At 53.8% G+C, this 22094-nt stretch overlaps 1 long non-coding RNA gene across 1 annotated transcript; it reads left to right on the plus strand.

The window, feature by feature from the left end:
* Positions 1-10673: 10673 nt before the first annotated feature.
* On the plus strand, positions 10674-21022 carry LOC122239425. The gene is made up of 4 exons (XR_006218507.1): positions 10674-10780; positions 15902-15999; positions 16135-16686; positions 20099-21022. It is a non-coding gene; the product is annotated as an uncharacterized LOC122239425 (long non-coding RNA).
* Positions 21023-22094: the final 1072 nt, after the last annotated feature.

Genomic DNA, 22094 nt, shown 5'->3' on the forward strand with positions numbered 1-22094 from the left:
GCGGGCAGGAGATGGGGCTGTAGGACAAGAGGTTGGACCTGACTTTCTATCCCTTCTTGGGACAAGGCTGTCCTCCATTCTTTTTTAAAAAATGTTTATTTTATTTTTGAGAGAGAGAGAGCGCGCTTGAAGGGCAGGGAGAGAGGGACAGAGGATCCGAAGCAGTCTCTGTGCTGACAGAAGAGAGCGCAATGTGGGGCTGGAACTCACGAACTGTGAGATCGTGACCTGAGCCGAAGTTGGATGCATAACCCACTGAACCACCCGGGCACCCCAAAGCTGTCCTTCATTCTAGCTGGGGTCCTGAGATGGGGGGCAGCCCAGGCTATCAAACTAGGCTGCCCATGCCTCTTTTCCCAGAACTATCCTTTACATGTGCTACAGATTCGCAGGGAAAAAAAAAAAATCTACCCAGTGGATACCAGCCCTCAAAGCCACCTGAAGCCCAGTAGGCATGAGGAGGCAGGTTTGGGACTGAAACCAGCATGGAGTGGGGACTCCCAGGGGCGGGAAGCTGACTTCAGCTGGGTGGGTGGAGTTGGGGGCCCTACAAGGACAGCAGGCCACCTGAGACACTCTGAGCCAGGCCCCGGACAGACAGACAGACAGACAGACGTAGGAGCCTCTGGGACATTGTGGCCTCAGGGAGCATCGCTAAACTGAGCTGGTGGGACAGGCTGAAGGACCAGTCACTTCCTCCTTCCTGACCACACCTTTCTGATGAGATCACCTCCTACTTCACTGCTTGGTCCTTCCGCTGCTGCAGGAGCAAATGAGGTGATGCAGAGACTGAAAAGCATAAAGGTGGTATTATTATTAGCAGGAGTCATATTTGACTTGCTAATTAGCTTCCTAAAAATAGCCACATTTATATAGCGCGGGGAGAACCCTAAGCTGGAGCTGGCGCCCTGGATTCTTGGTATAGCTTTGTGGCGGCCTTGCTGTGTGACCTTGGGCTAGGCCCTGGCTGTCTCTGGGCATCTGGTTCTAGTTCGGGCTCCTCCAGTTGGGGGGCTGGGTTCCGGAGGACTGGCTTCCTCCGAGTCACTAGGTCATGGCAATTAGTGTCACGGGGGCTATCCTTGGTGCCCTTTGGGGAACTTGCAAGGGTCTTCAGTCTGGCCTTGGTCTTGGGGTCTGGGGGCGCTGCCCAGTCTCTAGCACAGAGCCCAACCAGTAGGAGGCTCCACGGACTGCAGATGACAAGCGTTACAGGGAGGAGCTGGGGCCCGGCAGGGTGGGAGGTGAGGGGCTGCAGACCCACCACAGGACATCCATCCATTCAGCGCCTGTTTACCGAGGGCCTGGCCCCGTGCCACATGCTGTGGAGACGACAGAGGGCAAACTAGACACGGTTTTGACCTAGTGGTAAACCTCATAAGATACACGCAGCTCCCACAAGGGCTAGAGAGGGGTGTGTGGTGCCAGGGGCACACGTCATGGGGGATTTGACTTAGTTGGGGGGGCAGGGAAAGCTTCTAGGAGATGACTTAGCTTGAACCTGAAGAGTAGGTACCAATTAGGCAAAAATGAGTGGGAGGGGGATTCCAGGCAGAGGGAACAGAGGGGGCGTCGGTGGGAGGGGCTGAGGAAGAGCCCGGTGGCTGGGGAGGGGATGGGGGCCTCAGGAGGCCCACCTTTGCCATTTGAGGGATGAAAAAGCCCCCGAAGGGAGCGGAGAGTCATGAGCGGAATGGTTGGAAGAAGCTCTTACCGTGGTCCAGGACAGAGGTGGTGGTGGCTGACCCGGGGTGCTCGTGGCAGTGGAAGGGGGTGGGGTATTCTGACTGTGGAATCGAGAGCCCCAGACTCTGACGATAGCATGAGGCAGCAGGGCAGGAGAGTCACAGTGATTCATGGCAGGGCCGACCTGGAAGTGCACCTGGGAGAACAAAGGCTTCAGGATGTGTATTCTTTCCTCCCTGTCTGGTTTCGGCTTTGGGAGGAAATGCCCCTTTGTCCTCCTATCCCGTGAGTCACACACCCCTCTAGGCAGTACAGCCTGCCACCTGCCAGGATGCTATCCCTCCTGTGTGTCCCCATCTCCGTTGTCCTTGCTTCGCGGTCTCCGGGGTGCCCGCTGGGACACCCAGCTCCCTGCCCACCTGGTCTGCTTTCTTGGGCAGAGGAGCCCGTCAGCTTGTGAGGACCGCAGGGTTAAGTGTAGGACAACTGGCCTTTACAGGGGGGCTTTCCCGCAGACTTCGCCTGGATGTGGGGATGTGGGGGCATCGGTGGGAATCTCTAGGGCCGTGATGCTGGAAGGGGCCCCTGGAAGACCATATGGTCTGTCCCCGACAAAGCACAGCCAGGCTGGGTGCTGAGGACCAGAGAGGGTACGACTTGCACAGCAAAGCACAGAACACCTGGATGGCAGCCTCCAGCCTCCTGGGCATTTTAAGTCTCGGCAGGGGCAGGGCCGGTGGTTCTTTCTGACCCCGGGGATCTCAGTACCCTCAGTGCCTCAGACCCTGCATTGCCTCCTGTCCCGGGACTTTTGTCCCTAGAAGCTGGACATCTGGGACTTTGAGAGGAGGCCTCAGGGGATATAGTGAGCGCTCAGTCAGAGCAGGGATTCCTGCTGTGACCAGATTCTAGAAGACTGGGAATAGGAAACCTCACCAGTGGGAAGGGTCTTGGGCTGTTAGCGGCGACGTGGAGCTCTCCCACAATGGGCCAACTGCCCTGTGCTGGGATCTCTTCTGGGGCCCGGAACGGTTCATCACCCCACTCCCCACTCTCGCTGTCCTGGGGAAAATTGTCTCCCTTCACCTAAGGGGGAACTGAGACAGTACAGAGACATCCGACCCTTCTCGCCCCACAGCAGTCTGACCATCTTCCTGGCCCCCCAGAGCAGGCTTTCGGTACAAGGACAATCCTGGAATCCATCAGGGACACTCTGTGGAGATCTTGGGAAGTTCCTCCTTAAGTCCAGCCTCCTTTGCAAAACAACTTTCTATGTAGGGCTGCAGCCTAGGATGCATTCTCTTTTCCAGGGAGCAGAGGTTGGATGGAGCTGGGTGCATATCCAAAATGTTCTCTAAGCCGTGGGCATGTAAGGAGGGGGAGAAGGGCCGATTTTCTCCAGTGCTCAGTTGGGCAAACCGGACCCTTAGGCAGGAGGAGGGGACTGCATCGGTCCTGATTTTCAGCCCTGCAAGTTCTTCTTGCTCCTGGGAACTCGGTTCCCCCTCTGTTTGCCCCTCCCCTACACCTGCTCTGGGACCTGGGGATGGTCGTTGGGGAGGTGGCTGGGCACCTGGGAGCTTTCACTCTGGGTCAGCACCACCCTCTGCTGGCCGTCCAGAAAGGCCAGAGATTTCATCAGTGCCTGCTGGGCAGCCCAGTGCGAGCTGCTGGGGCCTCAAGAGAGGCTGGATCCCCGGTTGTCCCCAAGGCCAAGCTGGGTGTGCCCTGGGACCCCGGCCTCAGCCAGGCCTCCCTCCCCACCAGCATCCCCCCAACCCTGGCCAGTTCAGGATACACTGGGTAGGGGTAGAGCCACAGCCAAGAGACAGGTCCCAGCTTGGCCTCTGGCAGGCTGAGTGACCTTATTATGCAAGTTTCTGTTCCTGCCTAGACCTCAGTTTCTCGATCTGTACAATCATCAGAGTGGCTCAGGGAGGTTACCCCAGACCACAGCTTGAGAGCCCTCTCTCTGCCTACCCCTCTTCTTGGTGTCTGACAGGCCTCAGCCCTGGGCAACCCCTCTGAGTCTCTGTGACCCCTCTCCCACCTGCCGGCCTCCATGCTCTCCTCCAGGCCTCGCTGGCTTCAGGAGCAACCCTCAGCCTCCCTCCTACCCCAGCACCAACTATTCGAGCGGGCCCTCGACGGGTGTGTAACAGCACCACTGCTCAGTGTACCCGTAGTAAAATGGGATAAACACGCCCAACTCCCGGAACTGCCATGAGAATTAAACAGGCTAACAATATGTTTACAGAAGAGTTTCGTAGGTGGCTGATATGTGTCAGAGGAGGGGCGGTGAGTAACTCTGGGAGGATACTGTCCCCAGACTCCTGCCCCTAGGGCCGTGCCGGCACAAGTGGCACTCGCTGGCCACGGGCACACCCTCCCAGGTTGGGAGTCAAGTCGGACCCCTGGTTGTCTCGTCCCGGCCCCTCGTGGTGAGAGAGGCCTGAAGCCTGGTGACAGGACAGGCCTGTGACCGGCAGAGCTCTAGACCCGTTGTGGGGGCTGCGGCCAGACCCTCCCTGGGGCAGAGCAGACTCTCAGCTCTGCGGGAGAGGAGGTAGGACGTCCCTTGGGCACCAGCTAGGATGCAACATTGGTGGAAGATTTTATCCTGAAGGCTCTCCAATCATCTCAGGAGCAAGTTCACGAGCCTTCGTTGGACACAGAAGTTCTCAGAGCCCTCGCTCCTGTGCCCCTTTCTGCCTCGTTTTATCCCCTTTGCCCCCAGCCCCTATCGGCCGCTCTGAATTCCTTGGGAACCATACCGTTCCCAGGCACCCTGGGAGGCAGGTGCTAATACGACGACAATGTAGCACAGAGATGTTCAGTAGCTCACTCATGACCTGGAGCTGAGGAGCCAAGAATGGAACCCACTAAGCCTTGCACCCGATCTCCAGGCTCCGCTGCCTCGTGGAACTCAGCGGGGAGACCAGCTAGGGGTCTTGCGGTGTTCTAGGTGACAGAGGATGGTGGCCTGAGTGGGGCAGGACCAGGGTTCTTGAAGAGGGATGGAATTGGGATATACTTGGGAGGAGGAAGTGCTGGAGTTTGAGGCTTTGAAGCCCGGAGGTCAAGGGGACAGGGCAGAGGAAGCTCATGGGGTTGGGTTGGGCATGGGGTGGGGGTGGGCCAGGGGGCTGCTCAGGATGGCCGGGTTGTGGGAGGGGGTAGGAGGCGATGGTCAGGGGCTCAGGATGGGAGCCCCTCAGGAGTTGTCAGCCCTGGGACTGGCCGTGGGCACCCAGGAGCACGTGTACAAGGGAAGCTCCAGGAAGCCACAAGTCAGGGTCCTCTCAGAAAGTGGTTTGGCTGAGGAGCCAGGCAAGGTCTGGGGGCCAGACACCTGCCTGGGAGAGGACCGGTGGGCAGCAGCAGCCGTTGGGACCCACGGACATAGGGAAGAGTAGCTCAAGAGGGCTGAGATGGGACCCCCTGGGTAGGCTTCTCTTTCTCATAAATGGAGCCCTCATGGAGAAGACAGACTTGGGGTCCTGGGTTCCCTGTCACAGGAGGCATGTGACGCAGGCTGAGGGCTGTTTCTGAGGGGGTTTTGCAGTAGGTGGTGACGGACGTGAGACCAGAGAATCTGCATCTAGTCGGGTGGCCACTGCTTCCTAAATGTGAAACGGCCTCTCGCTGGCTCCGGCTCTGACTCATGCTGCGGTCGGGCCCGCGCACCTGCCGTGTACATGGAGGCCTCCTGCGTTGCCAGAGAGAGCCTCTGTCCCTTCCTGGGTCTCAAGCCCCGCGTCTTGGGGGCTGCCTCCCTTCCTCCCACGCCCTTCCCCCCACACCCCTTCCAGGGCAGGCCTCTGAGCCAGTGTTTCCTGCATGGTCGGGCATGAAGGGAGACATGGAGGGAGGTCTGGCAGCAGCTGCCGGCCCGCCTCCCCAATTCTGGATGGCCTGGGGCTGCAGCTGACAGGCTGGCCGTGGGAAGGGGGCTCCCGAGATGCTTCCTTAGATGTGTAATTGGGATTGCATGGCTTGGTAATTAGAAGGAGCACACTCTTCTGTAAATGACTGTAATTATTGCTACTTTCTGCAGCCAAACCAGGAGTTTCGGGCATCACCTGGGGGAACTGGGGTGAAAGGCAGAGGGGAAGGGAGGGGATGGCTTGGGTGCACAGGGTCGGCCGTGGGCCAGACACCCCCCCCACACACACACACACACACTGCCCAGGCCCCTCCACAGACCCCTGGGGGCTCCAGACAGCCAACAGGCCTGGAGGCCATCTGGTTCAAAGCCCCAGTCTGACAGAAGGGAGAAGCCTGGAGAAGGGAAGGGACTTGCCCCAAGTGACAGGGGTGCCAACAGCAGAACCAGCACAGAGCACCCCCCCCCCCCCAGGTTTCTGGTCCATGCCAAGCACTCTCTCCTCTCCTGGTCTTTCCCTGGCACTCCCTTCAGCCTGGCACACTTCCCACCCCTCTCTGGGATCCTCTGAAATCTTCCCTCAGGTTCCGTGTGGCACCACCTCCTCCAGGAAGGCTTCCTTGAACCTCTGGGTAGGGCCAGTGCCTCCTCAGGTTCTCCATGGCCCCACTGTGTCCCTTTGTCCCTCCCTGACGACCCCACCCTGGGTGGGCCTGCCTTCCTTACTCAGCTAGTATGATCTCGGGGTCACGGACCACACTCGATTCCTAGTGGGGGACTGGAGCTGGGTGGCAGTGGCTTTCGAGAGCTGGCTAAATTTTTAGGAATTTTGTGAACGGGTTGTTAAGCTCGGCCATTGTTAATAATTACATTTTACAAACTCACAATTAAAACCAGTCTCTTCAAAAGGGAAATGCATGCTAAAAACTCACCATTTCCCAATTATCTTCCTGATATCTAAACTAAGGTTATTTAGGGGCGCCCGGGTGACTCGTCAGTTAAGCGTCAGACTTTGGCTCAGGTCATGATCTTACAGTTCTTGTGGGTTAGAGCCTCGTGTCAGGCTCTGTGCTGACAGTTCGGAGCCTGGAGCCTGCTTCGGATTCTGCGTCTCCCTCTCTCTCTGCCCCTTCCCCACTCACACTCTGTCTCTCGCTCTCAAAAAATAAATAAAACATTAGAAAAAAAAATTTTTAACTAAGGTTATTTATGGCTATCGTGTCGCGTGTGGACACACACGTTACAAAGGTGTGGACCAACTTGGCGTTCAGCAACATCACATTGGTGCCTTGATACCTGCCATGCTAGGAACGAGCAAATGCCACGTATCGGGGCCCTTCACCCCATCCCAGAGAGCTGGCTGTCAGACATTTCTCAGTGCACCGCTGAATTCACCTCTGACCTCCCGGCCCTTCCCGCAGTGCCGAGTGAGATGAGACAAGACAAGACAAAGAACGTACCCTTTGCCTTGGGAAGCAGCATTATAGGCTTCCAACATCTGCGCCAAGTGCTGGCTCTAGCCCTTGCCCTGTTTTCTTCCTGGGGCTTTCACGGGGACACAGGTCAGGCTTATGGCTGGGGCCTGTATCTGTGGGTACTGGGGTGCAGGGGAGTCAGCTTTCCCAGGCCAGGACCGAGGGGCCCCAGAGAGGCGGTAGGTGTGGGCGGCCTTGGCAGGGTGCACAGAGAGCAGAGCCCAGAGGAGGTCCCGCTGCTTCCCCTCCCAAACGGTCCATGGCAGTTTGCCACCTTCTTGCACCCCTCCCAGCCTGGCCGCGGCAGAAGGGGAGGGCAGAAAGGCCATGTGGCTGGGTGGGTTCAGAGAGGGTGCCTGAAGTGCTGCCCTCCCTTAGGACTGTGGGTAAGAACTGGCCTTTTCGGGTTCTTTCTCTTTTCTTTTCTTTTCTTTTCTTTTCTTTTCTTTTCTTTTCTTTTCTTTTCTTTTCTTTTTTAGAGACAACATGCATGTGCAAGGGGAGGGGAGGGGCAGAGAGAGAAGGGGAGAGAGAATCCCAAGCAGGCTGGGCTTTGTAGTGTCAGCACAGAGCCCCACACAGGGTTCAATCCCACGACCCTGGGATCATGACCTGAGCTGAAATCGAGTCAGATGCTCAACTGACTGAGCCACCCAGGTGATCCTGAGGGGGTGCCACTTTTAAGAAAGAACCTGGGGGAGAAAAAAAAAGAACACGAGGGGCGCCTGGGTGGCTCAGTGGGTGGAGCGGCTGACTCTTGGTTTTGCCTCAGGTCGTGATCCCAGGGTCGTGCGATCGAGCCCTGTGTGGGGCTCTGCCCTGGCAGCGTGGACTCTCTCCCTCTTTCTCTGCCCCTCTCCCACTCGCACGTGCGCGCTCTTTCTCTCTCTCTCAAAATAAATAAACATTAAAAAAAAAAAAAAGCCCACCCTTTGGGCAGCAGACCCTTTAACATCCCAGAAAGTCAGGGATGAGGAAGAAGACAGGCGGAGCACTTTCTACCCATTGCCTCATCTAACAGTCCTGCTCTCCCCTCATCATACAGAAGGGGACACCCATGAACTTGCAGCTCATCTAGCCCAGGGGTTTCCTGCAGCTCTTCTACAATGTTTCCGAACCAGGGGCAATGTTGCCCCCCAGGGCACATTTGGCAACACCTGGAGACATTATTTTATTGTCACAACTGGGAGGGGGACGGTACTGGCATCTAGCGTGTAAAGGCCATGGATGTTGTTATTAAACATCCTACAATGCCCAGCCGCCCCCCGCCCCCCTCCCAAGAAAGGATGGTTCAGGCCAAAACATCAACAGTGTTGAGGCTGAGAAACCTGGATCTGGAAAGATGTACTCAGACACACCCGTGCAATGTCAGTCCCCAGTTAAGAACCCTGGTCTCCAACCTCTTAATTTGTAGAAGAGGAATGCACAGAAGGCAGAGTGGATACATGGCTGGTTCAAGGTCACCCAGCAAGAACCCCTTACAGCCTGTGCAGTGAGCACAGCACCTGCACACAGCAGCAGCTCAGTAGGGAAGAAGGCCAGGAAAGGACTGGGTTCTGGCCTAAAACTCCTCAAGGTCTTCCTGGGCGGGACCCTCATCTATGTCTTCTTCATCCTTGTTGGACCCCAACCTTCCCACAGCCGGCACAGCCCCTGAGCAGCCCCTTCTTGACTGCAGTGAGGAGGCCTGAGCCAGGCTGAGGGTGGGCGGGGCTGCCAAAGGGACAAGGGAGGGGGTGGCTTGAAGCCAACTTCACACATCTAAGCCAGAGAAGCCACAGCGGTTGGCAGGGTATGCCATGGCAGTGGGCACTGGAGGGCTGGGTCCAGTTTCAGGTGGTGATGGGGCGGATATAGCCACCTCCCCACGGCTATGTCCCCAGCAAGGCACGTGGGGTATCTATGGTGGGAAGGTCAGATTTTCCGACCTTACTCGACAGATGACTCGAGGTCCTTGATTAGCTAAAAGCCCTTGTCTGGTGCCTGCTTCTGGAACTGGAGTTATGTCTGCGGGGACCCCAGCTGCCTCCTCCATTCTCCATCCTGCCCACCATCTTCACAGGAAGCAGAATTGCATAGTGTGGGCACACAGGCTCTATAGCTCCACTTCAGGGTTCATATCTGGCATTTATTTACTGGCTGTGTGTCCTTAGGCAAGTTATTCAGCCTCTCTGTTTCCTCATCTGTAGAATGGGGCTAACACCATTGCACCCCCCCCCCTCATTGATAGGGTTGGTGGAAGGATCAAATGACGTAATTTCTTTATAAAGCCCTTAGGATGCCTTAGAGTAATCACTCAATAAACGTGAACTATTATTGGTATTGTTTTTTTTAAGCTACTCGTGTCCTCTGGAGTGGCTGTGAACTAATCTAATCCATAGTTCTCTCTAGCATCTCCGTCTCTCTGCTGCCCTCTAGTGGACGCTGGCTGCACTGTCCTGAGGGGCGCTTGGTTGTGTCCACATAGGTAATTTCTTCCTTCAAATTTCAAAGGAAATCGGTCATTGAAGGAAACGTTATGATTGATTCTTGGATACAGTCAAACAACTAATTACTTCCCCTTCCTCCCAAGTAGAAGTCACTTGGAGTTGGTGTTCACATATTGGTTTGCTTGAAGCAGCACCCTGTTGTAGTGGAAAAGCTACAAGGGGGGGGGTGCTTCTTGACATTGACGTTAATTGATCATTTTTAGTTTTTGCAGGTGTGATTACCTTTAACCCCAACACATTTCTGCAAACTTCCTCATTCGACTGTTGAAGCCAAACGTGATCACCCACACCCCCAGCGTGAGGATAACTTGTTCATTTCCTCAGATTCTGTCTCTTCCTCTTCCTCCTACAGTTGGGTGTGGAAAGTGGGGAGCAGCAGAGACCATGTCTGTTTTGCTCACCGCTCTATCCCTGGTGCCCGTGGCAGGGTCTGGCACATGGTCGATGTTCAGTTCCTGTCTGTGAAATGGGTAAGGCACTCATGGCAACCACGTGGCCTTGTTGCTCCCTGCCCCGCTTTCCTCCTGTTGAAGGGGCCACCACACAAGGGTGGGGGGATCTTCTGAGGCATTACTGGGGGAGGGGAGGCCCTGTGCTGAGCGCTGATGGAATCTGGGAAGAGACTTATTTAAAAGGAAAGATGAAAGTAAAGGGAGGGCTTGGCTGTTGGTGAGAGGGGGCGAGTGGGTTGGAGAAGGTCTGGACACCGACCTGGTTTGGCTGGTGGGAGGTTAGACCACGGGAAGGGGCAGCAAGAGTTCTGAACTCAGGCTGTCCCGGAGGCCCCCCAATAGGGGGAGTCTGAGTTATGGAGCTGCCAAGGCTACCCGAGGGAGCCTGGAACTTGGTCTCCCGCGGCACACCTGTGCCTGGGGACAACATGGCCAATGCTTACCCCGGATGCCGGATCAGCTCTGCAGCTCGGGCCCTGGCCTAAAAAAGGAACGCGCAACACCTGCGCCAGGTCTGTTGCCCTTCCCCACGCAGTCTTTATCCAGGTTTTTTGTCTCTCAGCTCCGCCCCTCACCCCCAGCCAATCGGAGAGCCCCAGCAACCCCCACGTCCAATGCGGAGCCTCTCGGCCCAAGCCCCGCCCCGCCTCCACCTGCAGCCGCGGCAGTGGACACTTTGCGATGCTGGGTCACCTGCGCTTGTTCGCGGAATCCTGGGCCTCTCCTCCGCTCTTGTGGGTGCTGGAAGGGATGGCGACCTGGGTGCCTGACGCAGAGCCAAGCGTGTACCCGGTCAGTGCCCGCTCTCGAGATCACCCTATCTGGGGGCGGCACCTTCTTCACGTGCGCCCTCCTCCCTGTCCGCTCTGGGACTATTTAGCCTTTACTGCTGAGGCAGACTTTGTAGCCCCAATAAGTCCACCCTGGGCTGGGGCTGGCTGTCCCGTCCCCTCGCTGGCCCCGCTGCAGGGTCCAGACTTAGCCCCTTTCTCTCGGTCCTCTGCCTCCCGAGCCCATCATCGTCGTAAACCCAGGCAGCTTGGGTGTCCCAGCCCAGCCCAAGGCCCTTGCCATGGGCTTTGGCTCCACCTAGTGGCACAAAGTGTAACTTCAGAGGCACTGACAGGCTGGGGCGAAGGTGGCGGCGGCTGGTATGCAGGGGATACCTGGACACGGCCCGGTGACAGCGGAGTGAGCCCGAAGTGGCCTTTCTCTGCCTCAGCCCATCCCCTCCCTCCGCTTCCGAGGGGAGGCAGGGGTGCTGCGGGAGGTTCTTGCCAAGCACAGATGCCCCTTCAGTCCCCTCTGCCCCCAGAAGGCTTTGGTGACCTAACAAGCAAGGACTCTCAGAGGAATTGGTGCCCCTGCCCCCCATCTCTGGGCTGGCCCTGACACCTGGCTGCTGCTGCTGCTGTCCCAGGGCTCCCACAATTCTAAGAGATCCTGCTTCTGTTCCCCTGAGTACTGGCACTCAAACCAGCCCTCTTTCCACTTTTCTCCCTGCCTTCATGCTGGCTTCTTCTCAGCCATTTGCTCTCTGCCCTATCTCATCACCCTCTGTCTGTGTCACTGTGTCTACATTTCCCGCCCTGCTGGTGGTGCGCTGCCCTGGTGCCATGGAGAAGCTTCTCACAGCCCTCTGGCCCCTGCATCCACCTGTCTCTGTAGTCCCCAAATTCGTTTGCCTCCAGTACCCACCACCCTCAGGAGGGACAAAGTGCCTGTGCCACCCTCTGAGGCTGGCTTGTGTCAGCCTCTGTGCCCTCAGCAGCTCCAGCCGCTGGTGGCAGTAAAGAAGTCCTTTCTCACATGACAGGGCATGATGGGACATGACATTGCTTCCTGCCCTGCTCTTAATTGGTTCCGTTGTCTTCCTGATCTGGAGCTGGACCCTGCCTCCACAGTCCAGCCAAGGCGATGTTTGTCCTTAGGGCGTGTGTGTGTGTGTGTGTGTGTGTGTGTGTGTGTGCATGTGAAGGGTTGTATGCTTTGGGTGGAAGTTAGGGAAGACCCGCCGGCCCAGGTTACTTCAATGTTGCCCGTCAGAGGAACCCATGGTCCGAGCCTCCAAAGGGACCATTTGAATATTTGACAGGAAAAAAAAAAAAAAAAAAAGATTGGCTCTAAAATAAGAATACTGCAAAATTGAAATCAATAAATTCTTAATCAAATGTCCAACTGTAACATTATATCAACCTCATTAATTGTTAAATTTAGTATGCATAAAATTTTTATTACATTTGAAGGAATGTGTGGGCTGGGTTTTACGAGAATTCCCAATTGTAATTTAAATCAGTTACTCCTAGCCAAATGGTTTCAAGAGCAAAATTATAAATATCCTTTCAAAAATATTACAGCAGGTTTTTAATGTTTTAATATGTTTGCACTGATATAGGGCAGAGCTGTCAGAAACAGAAATGCCAGGGCTTGCAGAGGTCCTACAAACAGCTTTTTGTCTTAGGGTGAAGCAGGAGGCAGGCGTCAGTGAGGATGAGGGGGTGGGGGTGGTGATGGGGCACAGGAAAGTCTCAGGGGACAGGATGGAGACAGTGATGGTGACAGGGGGAGGGAGGTATAGTGTCTTCTTTTACTTCCTTTTTTTTAATTTTATTTTTTATGTCTTCTTTTACTTCTTCAGGAAGTGTTACTCAACCCCTTAAGTTGGGGTGCAGGGGCTCCTCTGGACTTGTGGGGTCATGGGGTCTTATAGGAGCAGGGAAGGGCCACACTGTCGCTGAGTGAAGATTAGGGTTCAGGCTTGAGCTCACCCACGGGGAGTCCATGTGCCCAGTCCTCAGCCCAAGAGGAATAAGTTCTTCTAGGAGGGTTGTGATGAGAGGCATCTGGGGCCAGCCCTCAGAGGTGCCTTTTGCAGGGACCCCCAAACTGGGAACCCTCCTTTGCTAAGGGCTCTGGGCCCTTGGCTTCCGGGTCCTGTCTTCCTCCCACCCCCACCCTACTTTACTGCCACCTCAAAAGTTCTGTCAAGTCAGTCCCATATTTTCCTTCATTTCATCCTCTCTGGTTAGAAGGACTAGCCCAGGATCCACCAAAAGTTCCCCAAGTGGGATCCCCTTTCCTTCAGGGCACAAACACTCAGTCTTTATAAACCCTGGTTATGTGATGGCCAGCCTGGGTGGGGAGGACAGATGTTGTCATTTCTTCCTGGGAAGATCTCATGACCCACAAATGGCCACATGACCCCTCCCAAGGCCAAAAAAAAAAAAAAAAAGGGGGGGGTGAGGAGAATAAAGAACAGTGAACAGCAAAAGGAATTTAGTGTTAACAATAATAAAGTTTTGAGTTGCATTTTGCTACTTAAATTTTTTTTTTTAACGTTTCTTTATTTTTGAGACAGAGAGAGACAGAGCATGAACGGGGGAGGGTCAGAGAGAGAGGGAGACACAGAATCTGAAACAGGCTCCAGGCTCTGAGTGGTCAGCACAGAGCCCGACGCGGGGCTCGAACTCACGGACCGCGAGATCATGACCTGAGCCGAAGTCGGACGCTTAACCGACTGAGCCACCCAGGCGCCCCATGCTACTTAAAATTAGATATGTCACAACCTTGTGGCCTGTCACTGGGCTGGTTTCTCTCCAAACTGTTTGGGTCCTGCCTACTCCCCACCCCAGACCCTTTGTTTGGAGTGCGGGTCGTGGCATGAGAATGTAGAAGAAACTCCCTCCCTCTGAGAAGGGAGTGGGGAGGGTGCGGCTTGACCTCGGGGTGGCCTGATGCAGCCTGGAGCTGTGCATGAGTAAAGAAACAAGGAAAGAAGCATAGTGTTCATGTGTGGTGTTTATATCCTAACCGAAGCCACAAGACAGTGGGAGGGGGGTATTAAATTCAGTGACGTTAGCTTGGCTACTCCGAGAACCTACACAGTTTCTGAATGTGCTCTTCCAACACCTAGAAAGAAGCAGAAGTGAGTAGGCCATAAAAGCCCAGGAAGAGGCCCACGAGGTGGACCTGCTTCTGAATGTTTCATTATTTTAATCCTTGCAACAATCCCAAAAGCAGATATGATTCCCCATTTTAAAGATAAGAAAGTTAAGGCTCAAGTAGCTTGCTCAAGGCCACACTTGGATTGGAACCCACATTCATCCGGCTCCAAAGCCTTTGCCCGTTTCACGACGCACACGTGTATTACTGGGGCGTCTGGGTGGCTCAGTTGGTTCAGCATCCAACTCTTGATTTAGCCTGTGGCCAGGATGCATGAAAGGAGAGGTGAGAGACAGGAAGAGAGTTAGAGAGTGTATGAGCCCTGGAGTACTATTGGATCACCAGCTTTTTACCTTGACTTTTCAAATTTATGTCAATGAATTTTTATTTATTTGTGTATTTATTTTTGTTGAAGCCTGTTTGAGCTGGATTTTTGCCACTTGCTACTGCAAGAATTCTAGCTAATACTATTCTACAATTAAATGTGGTACGGACACGGAGCTCTTCCCTGCTGGAAAGGGAAAGGTGACTGGGGTAGTCACAGTCCTTGATGGCAAGTGACAGAAAGCCAGCTGGAGTTAGATGATGCAGACTGGGGGTTTACCAGAAGGCCAGAGGAGTAGCTGGGCCTCTAGGGCCCTGGGAACAGGAGCCAAGTCCCGGCTGTGACTAGTGTTCTCTGTGGTGCTATTCTCTGAGTTGCTCTGGCTCTGGCTTCGTCCTGCCTGTTGGCTTTTTCCCCTCTGGGTGGACAGAACATGGCCTTCTATCTCAGCATTTGGCCACTATCGGAAGACTGATGCTGTTTCCTCACTTGAACTTCAGAATGTTCATGAATGGCCCGGTCTGTGTCAACTGATACTCAAGGAGAACTGTCATCTGTGACCAGAGGGGAGGGTTACTTGGGACTCACCTCTGTTTTGAGGGTCTTTTCCAGAGGAGAGGGGCTTCTCATGAGACGGGGAGCCCCCTTACAAAAGTGTCTTCCACAGGAGTGCGAGTATTGGTCAGCTAGTCTGTCTCAGACCCCGCGCTGGGGGCCATCTGGGGTTCCAGGAGCATTCTTGCTCCCTGCAGATTTTGCAGGGATTGAACAATAGACCCAGATGTCAGACAGGGTCAGGTTCTTGGCTTCACTCTTGGAGAAAGTGGGTAGAAGGACCAGGCTCCCTTCCCGTTCTTTCCTGACTTGGCCTTACTGTGACCAAGACTGCTAGCTGGCCATGTTGTCACCAAAGGGAAAACTGCATTTCCCAGCCTCCCCGTAGCTAGGTGCACTCGTGCGGTCAGGTGCAGCCAATGAGATGTACTTGGACTTGTGTGGTACCTCGAGGCTCCCTTTCTGTGGGAGAGAATATGCTCCTATCTTGGGTAAGCCTGTACTTTGGATTTGCTGCTTATCCATCTGAATCTGATCCCAGTCGATATAATCACCATCTTGGTCACAGACAACATTCTAGATGGATCTAAATGTGTACTAGCTCCACTCTGAGGACTACAGGGAGGCTACGGAATGCGGGAAGCAGGAGGGGGAGGAGGGGATGTGGGCTTTGTAAGCGCCGGCCAGCCCTCCCGAGAGAGCCAGGAAGGACTCTGGCTCCCGCTCACTGGTCCAGCCTCACCCATCAGAGAAGTCGGGGGTGAGGTGGGTGCTGATTTTTCCATGAGCAGATGAGGGGCCTGAGCATTTGCCAAGGGCCCCAGAGCTGGTAGGGGGTAGATATGAAACTTGACCACATATTTGGCAGACTCTTAAAATTGTTGACGCTTTTCCCGCTACTTGTGGGTGTTTGTCTGAGTCGGAGGTCGAAGGCGTAGGGAGGCACGTCCAGAGCGACCTGGTGTAGTGCGGAGGGTGTGAGACCCATGCAAACCTGAATGCACGAACCTGTCTCATTTCTGGGGCCTGATTAGTGTGTCTTCCGGGCTTTGGTTTGAGCTCAAAAATCTGACATTTAAGCATTCTCATAGGGAAGCAAAATGAGAAAATGCCGTCTGTGTGACTGTCCCAGAGTTTCTCCTGAACCGAGTCTCCTCATCAGCCTCCTCCTGGGCTAGTTGTCACTTAGGTAAGAGCCCGCCGGCCCCTCTGCTCAGGGCAGCCTTGTGAGTGGGTGGGCAATATCCTGGGTCCCTTCTAGGCCGTGGGCGTGCTTGCCCTTGTGGACCCTATGACTCTGTACTGTCTTCTCCGTTTCTACAAGGCCATCAGGAGCTATTCGATTCCAAACAGCAGAAACCCCAACTCAAACCGGCTGAAAGTATAAGAGGACTCATCAGCTTACGTCCTGGAAAGTCTCAAAGTAGGTCTGGCTTCTCGACACCTTTCTATGAAACCCCCCGTTGTAATTCCAGGATGGTTGCCAAACATCTCCGGGGCTGCAGGCTTCCTCCGTGCAGATTCAAATATGCCCACGAGTGCCCTGACACTTCCTTTAAAAGGTGGAGCCAAGTTCCCTTCTCCTTGAGTGCTCTTCCAACACCTAGAAAAAAGCAGAAGTGAGTAGGCCCTAAAAGCCCAGGAAGAGGCCCACGAGGTGGACAACGGAGGCCTCTGACCAACAGCCAGGGAGAACCGTGCCCCTTGCCAGTGGCCACTGAAAGGTCTTGAAGCAGGGCCACTTTAATCCAATGAGCTTGGCAGTTGGTCCTCAGCCCCGGCCGGACCTCAGGTGACAGCAGCCCCTCGTGAGAGACCCTGAGCTGCAGCCACCCAGCAGAAGCTACTCCTGGATCCCCGGCCCATGGAAACTGAGGTAACAAACATTTGTTGTTTTAAGCCACAGTTTTGGAACAGTTGGTTAAGCAGCAATAGACAACATATTCAGCTTGTCCAGGGAAGACGATGTGCTTCTAGAAGTTTGTTCAGGAAAGAGAAGAAGCTTCTGTCTCAGAAGCCTCCAGCAAAACCTTCCTCATAGAGGAATGTGGGGGCCACTCAAAGTACTTGGCTCTAAGTCAGGAATTCGTGAATTTTACCTTGGTTCTGCAATTCTGTGAAGGAAAACAAGTTGATTGCTTTTCTTTTCTGTTCTGTTCTTTTTTTTTTTTTTTGTGGAAGCTCATTGCCCCAGTGCTGCCTGTGAGACATGACCTTCCCCGACTGATGTCATTCCAGGCTCAAGGTCATCAGTGAGGCAAAACAGCTCCCTCTAAACTCTCTTTATCAGAAAGTTCATGCCTGGATGGGGCAGTGGTCCCTCCTCCTGGGAGAGCAGTAACCACTCTTGATAAGTGCAAATATATATGTATATACACATGTGTGTGTGTGTGTGCGTGTAGATATATGTATTTTATTTATTTATTTATTTATTTTGCTAAAAAACTACTGCTCTAAGTTTTTTTTTTTTAAGTTTTTATTTATTTTTGAGACAGAGACAGAGCATGAGTGGGGGAGAGGCAGAGAGAGAGGGAGACACAGAATCCAAAGGAGGCCCCAGGCTCTGAGCTGTCAGCACAGAGCCCAACACGGGGCTCGAACTCACAAACCAAACCGTGAGGTCATGACCTGAGTGGAAGTCGGACGCCCAGTCGACTGAGCCACCCAGGCGCCCCTACTGCTCTAAGTTTGTTGAAAATGGTCCAACACTATGTGAATCCTGGGTCAAGTGACTGTATAGGGACAACATTCACTGTCATGGGTGATCTATGGGCTGCCAAACGTAACAGAAGGGGTCAGGAGGACAACAGTTTGCGTGTGTGTGGTAACAGCTTTATTGAGATATAATTCACATACCACACAATTCATCCACTTAAAAGGCATAACCCAGCATTTTTTAGTATATTTGCAGAGTTATACAACAACCACCATAATCAATTCTAGAACATTTTCATGTTCATCACCCCAAAAAGAAACTTCATACCTTGTAGATATTATCCCCTCTACTTTCTGTCTCTTGTTGGTGTGTTTTAAATATATCTTTCGTTTGCCAGCAGATAAGATTCTGAAAAAAACGGAGAGAAGTTATATTGTCCAATGTAAAATATAAGATACAGCGTAGATTGTTGTCATGAAATGTTCTCCATGGCATGTGTGTGCTTTCTGACATATACATTTTTATCCAATGGGCTGTAGTTTTGTTGAAATCTATTATGATTGATTTTTGTCATCTGGGAAGGTGTTGGGTGCAGGGTGGGGATATGTGGGGGGTGCTGGCCTTGGCTGGGATAGACCTTGTGGTGTGGTATAGTGGTAGGGGTTGTCAAGGCAGTCCAGAGAGCTTGTGTGGGGACAGGGAGAAGTTGACATTCCGGGTTGGGTGGTGACCTGATTTGCCAAGATCTTGGAGTGAGTCCAGAGTGGCCTGACCACAGACCTCACTCAAGAGACCCAGGGCTCCTTCTGAGTCAGCCATGTTGAATCTTGGCTCCAGATCAGGGCCAGCTGAGGAGGAATGACGAGGACTGGGGTTCAAGGTGAAATTCTTTTGTTTTGAGTTTCTTCAAGGCCTAGTGCATGAAGGCCTTCTCAAACCTCCTCTTCCTCTCCGGACTTCCCATCTGTCATCAGCCAGGTGCCTACTATGTGAAAGTCTGCAGTGATCGCTGAGTTAGCCTCACACAGGCTGGGGGTAGGAACCAGCCATGCCTCTCCAAATGGCCACTCTTGATTTGGGTCCCTGTAGCTTTGCGGTTGGGTGGGTGGGCTCAAGGCCTGGCTTCAGGCCTGCCTCTGTTTCTGCTTTGTTCTAGTGACTCAGGGCAGGTCTCTGCCCCTCTCTGGATCTCGGTATTCTTCTCTCTATAAGGGGAGACCAAAGAAATGATACCTAAGGGCCTTTCTCACAGGTCTCAGCCTGTTCAGTTTAGGGGCACTGGTCACTGGCCTACAGGCACAGAGTGACACAGAGTCACAGAGTGCTTATCATTTGCCTTCATTTGGTTCCCTTAGGCCTTCTCAGCAGCATGGCAAGGGGACTGAGAGTCCAGGTCTGGGAGAAGGACCCCCTGGGATTTTTTTTAAAGTAGGCTCCACACCCAATGTGGGGCTTGAACTCACAACCTTGAGGTCACGGAGCCAAGGGACCAGTCTCCCCAAGGGAGTCCCTCCCCAAGGACGGAGCTCCCCAAGGGACCACCTGGGTTTTGATCTCAGCTGTGCCTCTGGTTAGTGTTGTAACTTCAGGCAGATACCCATCCTGTCTACGCTTTGGTTTCCTCATCTCTAACACAGGGAAACTATTAGGACCTACCTCGTGGTGAGATGACGAATAAGCGGAATAATGCACGTAAGGTACTCTGCACACAGGAAATGTCCAATATGTTCTAGGACACGCATGTGGAAAGTTATGGGGCTTGCCCAGGGGTAGAAATGGAAAACCAGGATCTTCTCAATGTTCCCAAATCCAGATGCTTGTGAGGCAGGGGGCCTGGGAGCACACCTCTCTACTTCTGTTGGGCACTGGTCTTGTTTGTTTCCCCTTGGCAGTGTGTTGACAGGGGCCGTGGGAGATTCTGGAGCAGTGGGCCAGGGTACTGGGATGCGAGGGATGTGGGTGGCCTGGGGAGTGAGCTGTAGGTAGTTGGACAAGGCCATATCCTGCTCACGGGGGGCCAAGTTCTTCACTCTTATAGGAGTGCAGTGTGGTGAGACACGGTGCCTAGGGCGTCACTTTCCTTCTCGCAACTGTCTCTCCCCACTGTCGTCCCGAGCCCTGCTCATCATTGCCAGGCATAGTGTGGAACTTTCTGTGGAGCCCATTTCCCTCTTGTCCCCACTGGCCTTTCCCCACTCCCTCAGTCCCCTCCACCCAGGCTCTGGGCCTGCTCCCCGCTCTCCTGGCCCTATCTCCTACCTGGGCTCTCTTCCCTCTGCTGCTCGCCACCTGAGCAGGTTCCCCTTAGTTGGCCCAGGCACCCTGAGATCAGCTGAGGAGGGTGCTGCCCCATCCAGGCCCTGTCCAGGTGCCCTTTCCCCATGGACGCGCTCCTCCTGGGGGAGGTCCACACCCAGGAGTCATGGAGTGCAAGGCCTGTGGGCAGGGTTCCAAAGACAGTGTCCCCCGACTTCCAGTTGGACCCTATCGGGGGTCCAACTCATTGGACAGAGGTGGACCCTCAGAGATGCATCCGTGTCTCAGTCGGTAAGAGGTGGCGCCCTAGTCCGGGCCGGTTTCATTCCGAGCTGCGATCTAACTCCCTCTGTTCCATGTGTCATTTGTTCTCTAGAATGATTCTTCGACGGCTGCCTTGGAGAGTGCACGATGGACAAGAGCCCAGCAGACTGTGGATGGTGCCCTCAGCTGGCCTCAGTAAGGCAGTTCGGGGTACAGGACACAGACGGCACAAAAACTGACAGGAATGAGAAGTGCCAGCTCTGGCTGAGCCTATCCGCTCTCCCCTGGAGATGTGGCCCTCTCCTGCCTCTTGCCAGCCTTCTGTACATGCTCCTTCTTTGTCCTCTTCCTGGGGTTCTCATCTTCTCCCACTCCCACCCTTGGGGGCCCCTGAACTTCATCCTTCTCCTCGGAGGCTGGAAGCCTCCCTGCGGCCTCGATTTCGTGCTGCTCCCCTGGACTGTACCCTCCATGAGGACAGCGCCCGTGTGTCCCTCCCCTCTGTGTCATCACCTAGCCCAGTGCCTGGAATAGAGGAGTGGAACGCTACAGGTGTGGGAACAAATCAATACACCTGTCCCCACCACGGTCTGGTCCCACCCGACCACCCAAGTTGACCTCGAACCTTAGAGTTTTGAACTTAAAAGAGTAAGGCACAGATAAGCCCAATCACAGTGTGTGATGTGGCTTTTCTAAGAGATAGTTCAGGAGCATTGAATAATACATGGAAAGTACGAATGCCAGTTTTGGTGCAAATGCAGTAGGACACGAAACTGTGCAAACCCGATGACCATAGCTATGCGCACAGACCCCCCTGAAGGGCTTCTGGGTGAGTGTGGTGAGGTTTGCTCTCTGGCGACATCAGCCATGGCGAGGCACGTGAGAGGTTCCATACCGAAAACGTGGAAGATTGTTCCTCAGGGCAAATGACCAGCCTAAGTGAAGAGTCATGTAGCCGCTGACTTTGGAGATCTGTCAGAGTCCTTCCTGATGAGGCTGCCACAGCGGGACGAGTGCCACTAACGCGCTCCAAACTCGCCAGCCTTCTGGGTTCTGCAGGACTTCTAGCAGACTGCCCCAAATTGGTAGGCATTTCAGGAAACTTCTAACATGAAAGACAGGGTCCAAAACAAACAGAAAAAGGAACCCAGAGGAAACAGGGACAATACAGAGAGCAAAAGAAAACAAAAACCCCCAAACACACAAAAACCCCAAACAACTAAACAACAACTGTATGATTAATATCTTTAGAGAGTTTTAAGACTCTGTTATGTCCATATTGTGTCCATAATCCAGTGGAGGGGTTGGAAGCGAGAGCAGGGAATCTCTCATTAGGTGGGATGAGAAGACATGGAAGAGAAAAGAAAAAATCAGCAGCAGGTAAATCCAGGAAGTTCCTATATGATGAACGGGAGTTCCAGAAATAGAGAAGGGAGGAAATGGAGGGGGAAATTCTTAAATAAACCGTACAAGAACGTGTCCAGAAATTTGAGGATGCGAGTCTCCAGATTAGGAGGGCTTACCAAGTACCCAGCCCGGACCCGATGAGTTTGACTGTGTTGAGAAGAGAGTTCCATTCCCCTCTGGGAAATGGCATCAAAAGTTGCGAGGGCCGGAGCAGAGGACTGCTATTTTCCCCTATAAGCTTTGTGGTAACATGATGGTCAGTTGCAGATGTTAGCCTAGTGAGGCTGCCGTCCTCAGTTATTCAAGCACGAATGTAGGTGCTGCTGTGAAGGCAGTTTGTAGATGTGATTCAGATCCATAATCGGTTGACTTTAAGTAAAGAAGATCACCCTAGACAATCTGGGTGGACCTGGTTCAACCAGTTGAAGGGCCTTAAGAGCTGAGATGCCCCTGAAGGGGAAGAAATTCCACCCGTGGGCTGCAGCTTCCGCTGGTGCAGAGTCCCGCCTGCGCTTCTAAAGGCACCACCTGTGGATTTCAGACTTTTAGCAATATCATTGTATATTATTGTATCATTCAGAGTTCCTAGTTATCAAGAACAGAATTCAGGGGCGCCTGGGTGGCTCAGTCGGTTAAGCGTCCGACTTCGGCTCAGGTCACGATCTCATGGTCCGTGAGTTCGAGCCCCGTGTCGGGCTCTG

This window comes from Panthera tigris, chromosome B3 (genome assembly GCF_018350195.1).
Source record: "Panthera tigris isolate Pti1 chromosome B3, P.tigris_Pti1_mat1.1, whole genome shotgun sequence".
NCBI classification, from domain to species: Eukaryota; Metazoa; Chordata; class Mammalia; order Carnivora; family Felidae; genus Panthera; species Panthera tigris.